A 17453-nucleotide genomic window follows, 5' to 3' on the forward strand; every position below is an offset into this window, starting at 1 on the left:
ACCAAGAGATGCAGAAAAACATCTGATAACACTCATTCGATGATATAAAAACCCAGCCAACAAGAATAGGGAAGAATTTCCTAAATGTGTTAAAAATATCTAAATATCCTATAGCTAACATACTTAAAGCTAAGAAAATAAAGACTAAAATCAGGATCAAAGAAAGGATGGCTCCTCCTACTACTTCTTTTTCACATCACACTAGAAAGCTCAGCTAATAAAATAAGGGAAGAAGAAATAAAAGGTACACATGTAAGGAAGAAAGAAAACTGTCTTTGTTCACAGATGGTATTCACAGTTGATAACTGTCTAGGTTGAAATCCTAAGCATTGACAAAAACACATCTCCAGCTAATAAGCAGTTACAGCAAGACTGCAAAAATACAGGGTGTTTTTGCTTTTGTTTTTTTGGTGGTAGCACTGGGGATTGAACCCAGGGGCTTTCTACCTCCGAGCCACACTCCTAGTCCTATTTTATTTTTATTTTGAAACAGGGTCTCACTAGGTTATGCGAACCTCACTATTTGCTGAGGCTGCCCTTGAATCTGCAATTCTCTTACCTCAACCTCCCAAATACTGGGATTGCAAGCATGTACCACCACACTCTGCTACAAAGTTAATATTTTTAAAAGTCACCTTCCTATTAGCAATGAACAAGTAAAATCTGAAATTAAAAACACGGTACCATTTATGTTAGCATCCCCATAATTAAACAGGTATAAATCTACAGTATGTACAAGATCTGGGGCTAGAAACTTAGCTCAGTCGGTAGAGTGCTTGTTAAGCATTTGTTAGCCCTTGGGTTCAATCCCTACCACTGTAAATCAAATTAAATTTTAAAAGTGTAGAGCTCATATGAGGAAAATTGTAAGATCCTGATGAAAGAATGAAGAACTAAATATACAGAAAAATGCTATATGTTAACAGTTTAAAAAATGCTCAATATTGGCAAGATATCAATTTTTCCAACTGCTCCTATAAATTCAATGTAATATTAGCAAGTTGTTTTGATGATATTGACAAACTGACTCTGAGGTTAGATGGAAAAGCAAAAAACTCATAAAAGCCAAGACAATATTGAAGAAGTAGAATACTTCAGAACGTATACTACCTGATTCAGGGGCTTATTATAGAGCTACATAATTAAAACTGTGTGGCATTGGTCAAAGAACACATAGATCATTGAACGGAACAGCGAGTCCCCAGATAGCCCCACATAAATAGAATCAACAACTTTGACAAAGAAGCAAATGGGGCAAAGACAGTCTCCTCGACAGTGCTGCTGGAACTCTTGACATGCATGCGCACACGCAAAGGAATCTGGACACAGGTCTCACACCTTCCACCAAAAGGAACTCACAAGATCACAGGCATACATGCGAAACTCAGGAACCATAAACCTCCTGAAAATAACAAGAGTAAACCTGTATGGTGGTGGCTATGATGACGATTCATGAGTTGCAACGTGAAGATAAGATCCACGAAAACAAATGACTTATTGGATTTTAAAAAAATGAGGAATATCTGTGTTGCCAAAAACACAGTCAACAGAATGAGAGGAAAAAAAACACAAGCTAAGATAAAATATTTGCCAAAGACATTAAAGAAGTATTATCCAAAACATATAAGAGCTCTTAAAGCTCAACAAGAAGAAAACTAAAAGAAAAGTCAAAAGACCTAACTAGAAACCTCACCAATGAAGAAATAAATATATAGATGAGAAATACACACTGTAGAAATAAGCATATTTTCAATGTCATATGCCATTAGGGAATTGCAAATTAAAACCATGAGATACCACGACAGACCCATGAGAAGGACCAAAGTCTGAAACCCAAGAAACACTAAATACTGGTGTGGATATGGAGCCACAGGAACTCTCACACATTAGAAATGGAAAACAGGCCGGGGGTGGCGGCACACTCTTGTAATCCCCGCGCTTGGGAAACGGAAACAGGAGGATCGCACAAGTTTGAAGCCAGCCACACTGGCTTAAGAAACCCTGTTTCGAAATAAAAATATAAAAATAGGTCTGGGAGTGTAGCCCAGAGGTAGAAGGATTTCCAGGAACCCCAGGACCACCACAAAAAAAGAAAGAAAAGAAGAAGAAGAAGAAGAAGAAGAAGAAGAAGAAGGAGGAGGAGGAGGAGGAGGAGGAGGAGGAGGAGGAGGAGAAGGAGAAGAAGAAGAGGAAGAAAGAAAAGAAATGGAAAGCAAACAGAAGACAGTTTGGCAGTTTCTTATAAAACTACCCATACTCTACCATCCTCCAAATGTGCTCTTTGGTATTACTCAAAGTAGCTAAGAACACATGTCCAAGCAAAACCTACACTTGAATGTTTACAGAACCTTTAACCCAATTGTTAAAACTTAGAAGCAAGCAAGATGTTCTTCAGCAGGTGAAAGAATAAACAAACCATGGTAAATCCGGACAATGGAATATTACTCAGCACTAATAAGAAGTGAGCTATAGAGCCATGAAAAGATGTGGAGGAGCCTTTAAGTACATATTCCTAAGTAAAATAAGTTCATTTGAAAAGGGTATATATTATATTATTCCAAACACATGATACTATGGAAAAAATAAAACTAAAGACAATAAAATATTCAAAAGTTGCCAGGGATTGGAGGAGAGGAGATGACCAGAGAGCACAAAATATTTTGGGGCAGTTAGGCTATTCTCTCTCATACTATATTGGTAGATACATGTCATTGTATATATTTTTCATTGTATATTTTTTTTCAAATCCTTCACCACCAAGAGTGAACCAACCCTAGTATAAACTACAGGCTTTGAGTGATAGTGACAGTGTCATCAGAGAAATGTTGCTAATGGGTGAGGCTATGCATACATGCAAAAAAAACACACCTCCTTCATGTGTTAATTTAAAAATGGCATAAGCAATTATTAAATAACAATCACCATTCTAGACACAGTGAACACAACAAAGGAGCCACTCTCATGGAGTTTATGGGGAACATATATAATAAACCAATTCAAATGTGAACTGCTATGGAGAAAATAAAGCAGGTGATTTAACAAGCTTAAGCATTAGTGCGGGTATTTGGAAATAGTGTGCTACGTTGCATGACAAACTCACTGCTGAAATTTAAGCTGAGGTGTGAATAATGAGGAGCCAGCAATGCCAAGATCTCGGGTGAGAACATTCTAGCCAGAGCAAATAGCTTAGGCCACGATCCTGAGGGGGGGATGAGTTCAGACTTGAGGCAGAAGATAGGTGGTGTGGCCAAGGGCCAGGAGCAAGCACGGTTAGAGAAGTGCCAGGGGAAGCCGGACAGTGCAGGGGTCTGTTAGTCCCAGGAAGGATGTGGAGCTTCATTCTGGACACTCTGGGAAGCTCTCAGAAAACGCTGAGTGCACTGGTACTTGGGAAGCAGGCAGAGAATTGCAGGTTCGTGGCCAGCCTCAGCAACTTAGGCCTTCTGCAACTTAGTGAGATTCTGTTTTAAAATAAAAAATAAGACTCAGGGTGTAGATTGAAGGTAGAATGTCCCTGGGTTTAATCCTGGTACTACAAAAAGAAAAAATAAAAGAAAGAAAATGTTAAGCAGGGAAATGATATGACCTAACTCTGAAGAGATACTCAGGCAGCTTTATAGGAAAGAGAGATGGCATTGGTGTGGACGTAGTTTTGAGTATCTTCCCAGGCTTCATATGTTGAAATTCACTCCCCACATGAGGCTGTAATCTGACAACTGCACAGTCAAGGGCCATATGTCTTCTTCCATATGTGGAAGCCAGAAAGAGACTGAGAAGCAAAAGGGACTTCAGATAAATGAAGAGACCAGTAGAACAGTGCAAGGAGTTTGAGGGAGGAAGGCAGAAACAGGAGAAGGAGAACTGATGAAGGAAACAGTTCAAATAATACTATGTCCGTGTATAAAGCTATCACTACCAATTTCACTAATGCACACAAGAAGGATGGAAAGTGGGGTGGAATCTCAGGGAAACACACCAAGTGCTGTATACATGTGTGTTTTGTATCATTTTTAATCTCACTATGATGTCTAATTACAGTGTACTAATAAAAGCATATTTTAAAAAGATACAAACTTAATCTGACTAGAGTGCTTAAAGGTTGGGGGAGCCCTATGGGGAAGTGATTAGCATTAGATAAATTCATTAGTGCAGAGCCTCATTTTTAAATTCTAGGGGCTTTATAAGAGGAAGGGAGACTAGGCACACCACCCACACACATACACTCCCTGAATTGCCCTGTGGTGCCCTATACCAAGGACTGTGCCAGCAAAAAGGCCATCACCATATGATGTTGACTTTGCGCCTCCAGAACCATAAGCAGAGATAAACCTCTCTGCTTTATAGTATTAGCCTGCCTCCAGTATTTTGTTATAGTAAGAATAAATGAAAACAACTGACACAGGAAGAATAGTCAGGGAGCTGTTGCAGTAGGTCATAGAGGAGCTAATTAGTGACTTGGACTACAGTGGCAGGGGAAATTGATGAGCCATGATCAGATTCAGAATGTTTGTAGGGGAAGCTGGGTGTGGTGACACATGCTTGTAATCCCAGTACTTGGGAGGCTGAGATAGGAGGATCAAAAGTTCGTGGCCAGCCTCAGCAACTCAGTGAGGCCCTCTGCAACTTAATGAGACCCTGTTTAAAAAAATAAAGTTAAATAGGGCTGGGGGTGTAGCACAAAGGTAGAAAGCTCCTGAGTTCAATAGCCAGTAGCAAAAAAAAAAAAAAAAAAAAACAACTAGAGAAAGACAATAGGATTGGTAAGTGAAGTAGGAGAAAGAATGGCACCAGGGCAAATTGGAGTTTTCCTAGGGAATCTGACTGAAAGTAAGTAACTCACAAAGCATTAGAACACTGCATAAGCATCCTACAGAACGCAATATGAGGTAAACATGAAAGCATCGGTGATTCATAACAGTAAGAGGATCAAAGCACACCCAGTCCTCTGCAGACTTGGCTTTGAGGCTTGATAAAGAAGGCTAAATGACCATTCTCTCTTCCAGTTTGGTCTCTCCAAGGACTCTGGTTTAAGACACTACTGAGTATTTCTGGTTGATCCTATCTTACCTAAAGTGGGGTTCAGAATGAAGCAAAAAAAAAAAAAAAGAAAAGAAAAGAAAAGTGGGAGTTAGAGGGGGTTCCCCAGGCCAAATTCCTATAAAGAGTGGGGACAATTCCTACCAATTACACAGATGCCAGTCTCATCTACCCAAATAAATGCCTTATTACTTCCATGCTATTACTACTGAGATCCACAGATTACCACTGGGGGAAATCATCTTAATGAACGTATCTGTTAAGTACTTTTGTTCCACCGAGTGGCAATTAATGTGATGCAGGCCAACTGGCAAACACCACACTAGCAGTCATACTTTGGGACTTGCACCTTTATTCAAATCCTGGCAAACCCTCTAATCAAACAACTCTTTTGAAACTGTTTCCAACTGTCTCTAATCCTTTATGACTTTTAGGAAAAACCCTGTAATTTTTATTTAAGAGCTTCTAATTTATCTAACACTCTAAGTCTATAAAAGTGGCTCAAGCTTCATGGATTAAGCATCACAAAAGATATATTAAAGACAGTCCCAGCTTTCAAATACTGTTCCTAATAATTTTTAGAAAATAAAAAACATTAAAGAGTGATTTTTATTTTTGCCCAAGCAATCTCAACATGCTGCTAAAAACTGACTGACTCTATCTCCGACTGGAATCAGAGTTTGCAGATTATTTAACAAAATCCCAATAAAAAATATCTCATCCTTTGCTGGCTAAGTGATACGTGGCCTGGCAGTGGGTGAAGAGAGCTCTGGACATTCACTGTAGCATGAAATTTCATCTCATATATAATAAAAAGACCACAGATGCAAAAGCCTAATTTACACTAAAGTCAACATTTCATGCCTGAGACTCTCCTAGATTTAACAGAGCAAGCCCTGAATCCTGAGAGCCCCCCCCCCACGGGTGGGCCAGGATAGGTGGTCACCCGAAACTTGCCCCCACGCAGATTTCTGTGGTTTTGATATCCAGTGTGTCACCAAGGCTCTTCCACGCAAATTTCTTAAAGTAACAATCAGAAGTTTGCTGAAGGCACTCTTGAGGTAAATAAGTCCAATAGTGAAATCCAATCTTCCCAGCTTCACACAATCACTGAAGCTTTTCATCCTTACTCACCTGTCCATTCTCATCTCTCAATCTTAATATTTATGACCTTATTTTTTTTTCTAGACATGGGGACATCCATGAGTGAGAGCATTTTCAGAATTTAAGAACCAATGAAAGGGGGAGGGAAAGGTCCTGACAATATATAAGTCTAGACACAGGCTGCTACCTGCCCTATTCCTGGAGTCCTAAACACACACTCGTGAAAAGTAAAAACAGATCAAAACCTCGGGGAGCGCTAAATAGCAGGGAATTGTGCTGGATATAGTGTAGGTGGAACTGGATTCAGGAGTAACAAAGGCTGACACATGGCTGTCTCTGACAAGAGCAGCATGTCTAATAAAATACAGTCAGATCCAAAGACAGGTGTGCACCCTCTAGTTCACAATGCAGAGCTAGAGAAGTTACAAGGGGTTCAGAGGGCAGAGTTGTCACCCATTAGGCAGCACCATTAGGAAGTTACCAGGGGCCTACGATGGCTGGGTGTGGAGACGGAGCAAACAGCTCTGCTGTGGGGGCCTCACCTGCCAGGCTCTATTCATGCCGCAGGCATCCACACCACAGAAAGACAAGTTATTAAGCACACACCAATGTGTCAAATCTCTTATCTGGCCATAGAAGAATACATTTTCTATCTTCTTCCTTCAAGGAAGAATTTTCCCAGGAATCCATACTACTTTTTCACAAAACGAATCACAACTCTACCTACAAGCCTTATTTGTACAAGAATAAATAAACCAGGATAAGTCACCAGACTCGGGCAAAAACACTACAGTTCAAAGGAATGGAACCACTTGACCAAATTGTCTTCTGGAAAAGGTTTACTCACACTGACAGGAGAACATTTTCGAAAATTCTAGTTTTATAGAGGACAATGACTCAAGGAGACACTGCATCTGTGAAAATGGTGCCACCAGACTGAAGACAGAACGGTATGGTATTGGGGAAGGATGCTTGGAGTTGTCTTTCAAAGCAGAATTGCTTGCCAGACTGGTGGCGCACGCTTGTAATCCCAGTACTTGGGAGGCTGAGACAGGAGGATCGCAGTTCGCCGACAGCCTCAGCTACTTAGGCCCTCAGCAACTTAGTGAGACCCCCCCTTACAAAGTAATGAAAAATTGGGCTGGGCGTGTAGCTCGGGGGTTGAATGCTGTTGGGTTCAATCCCTAGTACCGCAAAAAAAAAAAAAAAAAAAAAAAAAAAAACAGAATTGCTTCATTTAAAACAATGACAGAGGAAATGGCAGAAGGCGTGTTGCAGAAAAATCAAGCCCCTAACTAGGTAAGTAAGCTGAAGAAATGCCACTAGAACTATAAGAAAAATGAAAAATTAGTTACTAGAAAGATAGGACATGAAGGACAAATCCCAGAGGGCAAAAAATATGAAAATATGCAAAAAATGTGTAAGCGATACGAGAATAATCAAAGAAATAAGAAATAGATGACTTTCCAAAGTTGGGAAAAGGCCCACATCTGCATTACAAAATAGTTAACCAATATACATGAACATATTCTGTTAAAAAAAAAATTAAATGCTGCCAGGTGCGGCGGCCCACACTTGCAATCCCAGTACTTAGGAGGCTGAGGCAGGAGGATCACAGGTTCTCAGCCAGCCTCAGCAACTTAGTAAGGCCCTCTGCAACTTAGTGGGAGCTTGCTTAATAAAAATGAATAAATAAAATAGGGTTGGGGGTGTAGTTCAGAGGTAGAATGCCTCTGAGATTAAACTCTCTGCACCAGCCCTCAAAACAAATTTAAATATCAAATACTACAAATGACTAATGAGAAACATAGCTCACCAAATGGAAACAAAATAAAGATAGCCTCAGACATCTCCTTAATATAAAATATCAAAGGCCATGGGAACAACATCTTTAGGGTTTTGGTTAAAAGTTTGTTATCTAACTATTCCATAATCAACCATTCAAGAAGCTATTGACATGTGAAAGCACAGAAGTCAGACTCAGATAATGTAAGCAGTCAGAGAATATGCCAGCACCATTCCCCTGGCATTGGTCTTCTTAAAAACTGTTAGAGACTATTATTTAGCTGGCCAAGAGGGCAATCACAATAAATAAAATCACATGAAAAGGCTAGCAGTAAGAATAAAAGCACTTAAACAATTTCAAATCTCATTGACCATTAAATCATTTTAAATTAAATGGTTACTTAGTGTAACACAAGTCTTAAAAAATATGTACACAATGGAATTTTACTCAGCCATAAAGAAGAACAAAATTACATCATTTACAAGGAAATAGATGGAGAATATTATGCTAAGTGAGATTAGTCAGTCACAAAAAGTGAAATATTAGAAGCGCTCCCTAATATGCAGAAACCAAGGAGAAAATGGGTCATAGGAGAAATTCTAGACAAGGAAGGAGAAACCATAGATGAGCAAATAAGGCGACCTAACTGAGGGGAATAGGGAGGGGAGAGGAAAATTCCCTAATGTACCTGATGTACACTCACAAACACATCAAAGTCAATCACTACGCCAAACATGAGGAAGGGGAAAGGGGAGGAAATGGGGTGGTAACTGGGGAAGGGCTAAATGAGTGATGTGTGCATGTCTACCATCTTGTGCTCCATTAAAATGTATGCACCAAGCCGGGCATGGTGGCACCACTTGTAATCCCAGCATTTGGGAGGCTGAGACCGGAGGATGGTGGTTCGCAGACAGCCTCAGCTACTTAGTGAGGCCCTCTGCAACTCAGTGAGAGCCTGTTTCAAAAATTAAAGAATAAAAATAGGGCAGGGGCTATAGCTTGGAGGTCGAATGACCCTGGGTTCCATCCCCAGCCCCCCCCCCCACAAAAGATGCATGCACCAATAAAAGATTTAAAAAAAAACTCAAAAGTGAAGATAATTGACCTTAAATATACATTAAAAATCTAAGAAATACAAAATAAAATATTAAAAAATACCTAAAAAGTGGGCAAAAGAATTGGGCAAAGTAGATGTTAAGAAAAATACTAACATCTCAACAGAAAACTGGGCGAAAGATGATCAGTCAATGAATAGCAGAAAAAAGGGTACGAATGGTCAACAAAAATGAAAACGTTCAACCCCATAAGTACATAAAGAAATAAAATTTAAAACAGCAACATGTCATTTTTATTATGTGTGTGTGTGTGTGTGTGTGTGCGCGCGCGCGCGCGCGCACGCGTGCATGGGTGCAGTACTAGGGATAGACCCAGGGACATTCTACCTCAAAACTATACCCCCAATCCCATTTTTTATTTTATTGAAATAAGGTCTTGCTGAGGTGCTGCAGCTGGCTTTTAACCTACAATCTTCTGTATCAGCCTCCCAAGTACTGGTATAACAGATGGTCCTGAGCCACCATGCCCAGCTCAGGACCATGCTATTTTTACTCATCAAACTGGCAAAATATTTTTATTTTTTCTTATAAGGTATACTTGTGCCTTTTTTAACATTCATTTTAGCCTGTAATTTACAAAATACTATTGATAACATTTCTTTATTCTTAATTGGGAGCATTGTAATTTTGTATCACACTGGGGTACAGACTATTAAAAAAATGCATGCACACATTTTTGTCGCCCTCCCCCCTGGGTCCCCCTCATCCTTACCCCTCAAGTCTTTGAGATTGGAACTGGCAGTTGTGTATACATTCATAGCATAGTATTATTTCTTTATTGTACTATTTATGACATTGCCCTCTCTTTCCTAATAACCCTCGGTCACTCTCCTTAGTCTCCACGCATCTTTCTGATGTTGCCCTTAGACAAATATCTTTCTAGCTCCTCATATAAGAGAGAACATAAACCTACTTGCTCTTTGAGACTGGGTGTAAACAGCATAATATTCTCGCGTTCCATCCATTTTCCTGCAAGTTGCATAACTGTTCTTTATGTCCGAGTAAAATTCAGCTGTGTGCTGGGTGTGGTGGCACACACTTGTAATCCCAGCATTCGGGAGGCTGAGACCAGAGGATCGTGGTTCACGGAAAGCCTCAGCTACTTAGTGAGGCCCTCTGCAACTCAGTGAGACCCGGTTTCAAAATAAAGAATTAAAAAAAAAAAAGGCCAGAAAGGTGTAGCTCGGAGGTAGAATGCTCCTGAGTTCCATCCCCAGACCCGCAAAAAAAAAAAAAAAAAAAAAAGGAAGAAAGAAAGAAAAAGAAAAGAAATCCATTGTGTGTATTTATCAGTTTTGTGATCCATTCATCTATTGATGGACATCTAGGCTGGGTCTATAATTTGGATATTATAAATTGTGTTGCTATGAACATGGATATGTGCTACTCCCAGACCTATTTTTTTTATATTTTTATTTGGAAACAGAGTCTCTTAAGCCAGAGCAACTGGCTTCGAACCTGCGCGATCCTCCTGTCTCCGCCTCCCAAGCACGGGGATTACAAGCGTGCGCCACCACGCCCGGCTTGAATGTGTAAAGTTTAAAGAGACCATATTATTCCTCATCTAGGCATTCCATCTTTAGTCATTTTTCTTACAGAAATAAAGATATTATGTACAAAGATTTCAGTGTAGCAATATGAAAATCAGAAATAAAATGAATAACAAAATTTAAGACGTAAAGGATTAATTTTCTCATTTAAATTGTGAGCCTTATAGTTAAAAAAGAAAAATATATAAATTTATGATGTACGATGTGATGTTTTAACATATGTAAAGATTCTCATAATCAACTAACATACCCATCATCTCATGATTACCTTTTGTGTATATATAAACATTTAAGAACTGCTATCTTAGATCATTTCGTGTATGCAATATATTATTTACTAACTATAGTCACCATGCTATACATTAGGTCTCCAGAATGTACTCATTCTGTATAACTGAAACTTTCTACCTTTTGACCAAAATTTCCTTAGGCATCCCACCCTTAATCCCTGGCGGCCAGCATTCTATCCTGTGTTTCTCCGGGTACTTTTTAAAGATTCCACGTGTAAGTAAGTGAGATGTTATAGTATTTGTCTTTCTGCACCTAGCTTATTTAAATTAGTATGTCACCAGGTTTCTCCAAGTTGTCGCAAATCATAAGATTTTCCTCCTTTGTAAGACTGATTAGTATTGCATTTTATATACATAGTGCACCACGTTTCCTTTATTCACTCCTCCATTGACACTTGGGTTGATTCTTTGACTACTGTGAAAACTGCTGCAATAAACATGGTAAGAAAGATATCTCATCATGATACTGATTTAATTTCTCTTGAATATGTAAATTAATATCCTTAGAATAACCCAAAATGGGATTGCTGGATCCTCTGGACGTTCTTAACTTTCTGAGGTCTCTCCATACTATTTTCCATAATAGCTGCAACAATTATACTCCCACTACCCCTGAACAAGATTTCCCTTTTCCCGTATTCTTACCACTTGTTATCTATTGTCTTCTTGAAGACAGCTATTCTGTGTTCTTTTGAGACATGTTTGCATAGACCCTGGGGCTATTTTTTTTATCACGTTATTTCTTTGGCTATGGCGCTCCTCACACTTTGGATATGAACCCTTATTGGGTGGATAGTTTGCAAATAGGTTCCCTCAATCCAGACTGCCTCTTCGCTTTGTGGATACTTCCTTTGCTGTGCATAAACTTTTTTTCTTTTTTTTTGTGGTACTGGGGATGGAACCCAGGGGCATTCTACCTCTGAGCTACACCCTCAGCCCAACCTAGCTTAAACTAGTTTTTAAAAGTTATATTTTCAAGGAATATTTAATTAAAAGGAAAATGCACAGAATATAAGTGCATTGGGAAATAAAGATATAAAACATTACAATGATACATTAGTTTTCTAAAAAATAAATATATCCTGAAGTTAGAAAGATGCTAGAAGAAACTGGACCAAGTGATATATATAAAGACAATTGTTTATATTTTCCTTTAAATGTAAATTCTCTATAAATACATTTTCTTCATATTCAAAATATTTGAAATTCATATATATCTTAAAACAGATGATCTTTGGCTAGGTAATATTGCTGTACTCTTAGAACAAAAAGTGAAACAATAAATATGTTTAAAAGATACAAATGGAAATGTACAAAGAAGATATTCTTAGAAAATAAGTATTCATTTACAAAATAAATAGAATTGTACAAAGCCATCAGTGAAGGCAATAAGAGCTTCAGTTTTATAAGTCATCCTTCAATTATAATTTTCTATGAAAACCAGAGTATGGGGTAGGGTGCAGCTCAATGGCAGAGTGCTTGCCTAGCATGTACGAGGCTGTGGGTTCTATCCACAGCAACACACACACACACACACACACACACACACACACACACACACCAGGCACAAATGAAGAAGAAGAGATCTCAAGGTATCAGCTTCCTTTCTTCTTCTCCACACTTTCTTTTAAAATTAACTTTTCTGGACTGTTTGGTTTGTTGCTGTGTTCTGAAGGGAATCGATTCTTGAGGTTAACAATTCATTTCTGCTTTTTAAATATGCAAAAATATCTTTAATTCCACTTTGTTAAGAGCTACCTTTCCCCTTTACTCCCAAGAGAATGGAAGGCATACAGGGAGGTAGAGGTGCGAAGATAGGGAGAGACAGAGGATAGGTTAGCAGGCAAGTTCAGTGAGGTCGTTTCTTCTTCCATCGCTTCTGCCTACTGCTCCAGTGGAACCCAGGGGCCAGAACTTACCAAATAAGCTACTGAATGAAACAGCAGCAGCCACATACATTCTCATTTCTGCGCCTTCATCTGCCTTCTGACCTTCCTCTTTACTCTCTCTTATCTCACATCCAATTGTTCACTGACAATTGAAGAGAATGTCTATGGTTTCTGCTAACACCTGAGAAGGGAAAAAGGAGGTTCTCTCCAAATAAGTGATAAATCCCTATTGTGTGCTGGGTAGAACAAGAATACAGTACTAGTTCTCAATAAGCTTAGCTCTAGTAGAGAATAGAACAGTAACTACAGTCCAGTGGAAAGGGAGTCACGGCATGTGCACATGTGTACTGACTGGCTGCCGCCCTTGCTGCTGCGGGCATTGCATTTTATTAACGACACTCCTGAATAAGTGAGTCACCCACTTACCGACATGAACGGAAAAACACAACGAGGTAAAAGAACACTGTGAACAAAGAAAAGGAAGGTGTTTTGTCTTGACCCATTTTAAGAAAAGACCACAAAGCCGCTATGATAAATTGACCAAGGACCACAATTTATTTCTCTTAAAAAATTAAGATGTTAACTTGGGCCCAGAAGAAAATCAGAAAGTCTAGTGAATCTTCCAGGACAGAGTCCATAATCTGGTTTGTCACGGGAGCTGAATGAGTCAGGAAAGTCAAACTCAATTTCAAATCAGGTAGAGCTTAAAGCTTCAACGAGGTTAACTAACAACAAAACAAAAACAAAAGCTCCAAAACGGCTGTGTTCAGTCCTTTTTTTTTTTTTTTCCTACTGCCTTTACAGTATGGCAAATAATACACACAACATATACAATCGAACTAAAAGGCTGGAATTTTTATTTTCCACATCTCATGCTTTTAGGAATTGTTACAGAGATAGAGAATCAAAGAGGCTACGTTAGGACTACTGGCCCTGCCAGATGTGGTGGCACACGCCTGTAATCCCAGTACTCGGGAGATTGAGACAGGAGGATCACAGGTTCAAGGACAGTCTCGCAACTTAGCAAGACTCTCAACAACCTAGGGACGCTCTGTTCCAACAAAACATTTTTGTGTGTATATGGTACCGGGGGTTGAACCCAGGGGCATTCTACCCCAAGTTGTACCTTCAGACCTATTTATGATTGTTTTGTTTTGAAACAGGATCCCACTAAGTTGCACAGGGCCTCACTAAGTTGCTGAGGCTGGCCATGAACCTGTGATCGTCCATCTCAACCTCCCACAACCTGAGATTATAGCCCTATGCCTAGGATGTAGCTCTGAGGGAGAGTGCCACTGGGCTCAATCCCCAGGAACACACACAAACACAAACACACACACGTGCACGCAGGCACAAAGATAATTAGCAAATGGGAAAAATTTCACCTACTCAAACCAGATGCAGAATTACCCCAGTAGTATGCGATTCTACTTGACTGAAACATAAGAACAAAAAGATCTCATAATTTATAATAACACATCCATCCTCAACTTGAAAAAAACCAACATATTATCTTTACCTTTTTTTACCTAAAGTTTTAAATAAAATAGACAGATTAATCTGGATATTGAGATAGACATAAGAAAATAAGGCATAGGTCAGTCTATAAGGGAGAGGCTGCCATAAAGACGCTAAATTCTGTCTCTGGAGATCTCAAAGTATTAGTTGAAGACATATTTGTTTGGGGTAAAACTCCTTCCAGCTATCAAAGACAGGATAAATATTCCCTTTGTCTATATGGCCAAGATACATTGTCAGAGAATGAAAGAAAAGCTCATCTTTAATTTATTAATTTAATCATTAATTTAAAATTACTTATTAAGCACCTACCTTATTCCTATAGTTACATGTTAGGTTCTATAAAAAGCTAAGACAACCCTTGCTTTTATGAATCTACAATATAATAGAGATTTTAGAAAATTTCAGAAAAGAAAAATATGAGAGATTCAAGTTAAAATCTAAACAGGAAGGGAGCTTAATCAGAAAAAAATCCCAGTAAAAATAAATGAACTACATGAAGACAATATTTATGAAAACATTAAACAAGTCACATTACAAAATATCTACTGACATACAGAGATCTCTATAGCGTGCTTCTCCTATGAATAAGAATAAAGAAAGAGACCGGCATGGTACATGTCTGTAATCCCAGTACTAGGGAGGTTGACACAGGAGGATTACAGGTTGGAGGCCAGCCTCAGCAACTTGGCAAGATACTATTTCAAAACAAAAAAAATTTAAAAATAGGGCTGAGGGTACAGCTCGGAGGTAGAATATCCCTAGGTTTGATCATTAGTATCAAAGGAAAAAAGAAGAGTAAAGGGAGGCAATCATCAATTCCAAGGGGAGAGAAAACGCTATCTGAGAAAGTCCTGGTTCAAATGCAAAGCCAGCGAAAATGTGGCATAACTGCGAACATTTGATACTGTGTACGATCTTGACCTTGGCCTGACATTTATAATATTCTCCTTCAGTGGACACAGGTGTGGTGATTCCAGTGGATGACAGCTCCCATTTGTGGATGCAGTCACTCCATCTGGTCTACAATAAGTAACACGAGCAGTAGCTCTGTTGTGCCTCAGATTTCAAACTTCAAAATCAGCCTGTAGAGAACGTGTACTAGTCTTATCAAAATTATAGATACACATATAAAGTTATGAGCCTCAAAACATTGAAATCATGACAAAGTGAAAGAACTTCACAGTTTCCATCTAACATACTAAAGGTTAAGACAAAGAATCTGAACATTTGTCCGATAGGTCACCAATTAAAACAGAACTAGAAGTAAATGCTAACTAGCCAAATAAAATGAGAGGTAGCATAGGAGACATAATTTCATTTTTCTTTGAGGGGGTCACAGGAGGTAGGTTGAACCCAGAGGCATTCTACCTTCAATCTGCCCCCACAGCCTTTTTTCCCCCTATTTTGAAATAGGATTTTGCTAAATTTCTAAGAGGCCTCGCTAAATTGCTAAGGCTGGCCTCAAATATGCAATCCTCCTGTCTCAGCCTCCCAGTACTGGGATTACAGGTGTGTGCCACCATGCCCAATTTATTTTTAATTAATGGACAAACAATCAACAGTGCTTAAGCTTGTTAGATGAAAAAATAAGAACATAACACGTGTCTAAGGGATAGAGGGAATCAAAGAAGAGAATGCGAATACAAAAAAATTGTAGCTGCCTCTAAGACATGGAACTTGGTGGTAGGAGGCAAGAGGCTTCTCATTTCTCCATTTTAGACCCTCCTCAACTCTGTGAATTTGTATTTCTTAGTACATGTATTCGATTTACAAGTCAATAGGAACATGAATGAGGTGCTGATATGAAGAACTTCTGACGCATGTGAAGTTGAAAAAGGCAAATACTATAGTAATATGTGTAATGCGGTCTTACTTACGATTTAAAAATAGCAGCTGCCACATATTAATAGTGCTATACAATTTTCAGATTTTGGAGCATTTTGGATTTTCAAATGAGAGATGTTCAATCGGTAAAGTCTATGCAAAGATTCCAAAATGTGAAAACCTCCGAGATCCGCAACAGTTCTAGTAACAAGCGTCTGGATAAGGGACAGTCCATCTGTACGTGTGTGCCAATGCTCACCAAAGACCAGACAGGAGAGCAAGGTAAGAGAGAACTTCTTACGTGTTACTCCAAAAACTTCCATATTGTCTGGTTTTTTTCCTACATGTTTAGAGAAAATGAGTGTGATGACCATGTAATTATTATAGACAGCATGGGTCAGTGGAAGCAAGAAGAGCTATGGACCCAAAAAACACAGATTCAAATACAAACTTCAAGAGGCGTGTTACCTGAACAAGGAAATATGCCCAAGCCTCCTTTGCTACTTTTAGAAGCGCTTTCCTGAGCTCTAATACACATGCCATATAATTCGCTCAAAGTATATAACTCAATGGATTTTGGTATGTTAACAATGTTGCACAACCATAACCACAAAATATGGTTATCCAATTTTCACAACCTTAAAAGGAACCCTTGTCCACATTAGTAGGAGTCATCCCCACCAGTGTTCATCTCTGGAAAAAAACACTTGTACTAGAATGAGAGGACTATTCCTGGTGGTCTTGTAATGAGTAGTAAATAAAATATATCAAGGCTTCCAGCACATGCCTGACCCTCACTCACTAGGCACTCATCACGGGCATTTCAGGTAAATTCAATATGTAAAGCATATTAAAATGAAGGGGGAAAGTCTGGATCTGATAAGAAAATACAAGAGAAGTGAATTTTCTCAGGTACCCAGGAACGCACAAGCTCCCAGCCTCAGAGCATGCTCACAGGCCATGGTCCTCTCCTCACTTCTACCCAATACAAAAGCCAGGCAGCGAGGAGGAAGTCCACAAGCACAAGTCTGAAACATCAGCATTTGAGGACTTGTTTCAGAGTGAAAGTTTCAAGAGGAGGAATGTCCTCACCCTTGCAAAAAGCCGAATAGAAAGAAGCCAATTTTGCAGTTACTGGGAAGATCAGAAGTACACCGCAAGTTCATATTGGACACGCACTCGAAACTATACTGTCATGTTTCTACTTTTCAAAGTGAAAATAAACATGACAGGTGCTCATTTGGCTGTTCAAGCGCTTTCCACTTAAATGGCAATTCCTCCAGCTTCCTGACTGCAGCCTCAAGTTATAATTCATTACTCTTTCTGTGCTATTCCCT

The 17453-nt window shown here is 39.1% G+C and overlaps 1 protein-coding gene across 1 annotated transcript in view; it reads right to left on the minus strand.

Annotated features, from left to right (window-relative positions):
- The window catches only part of FTO (FTO alpha-ketoglutarate dependent dioxygenase), a gene marked incomplete at its 3' end in the record, with an annotated part of 419239 nt that overhangs the window by 243682 nt on the left and 158104 nt on the right, over window positions 1–17453 (minus strand). The window lies entirely within an intron of this gene.

Source organism: Muscardinus avellanarius (assembly GCF_963383645.1).
Source record: "Muscardinus avellanarius genome assembly, chromosome: 10".
Taxonomy (NCBI): domain Eukaryota; kingdom Metazoa; phylum Chordata; class Mammalia; order Rodentia; family Gliridae; genus Muscardinus; species Muscardinus avellanarius.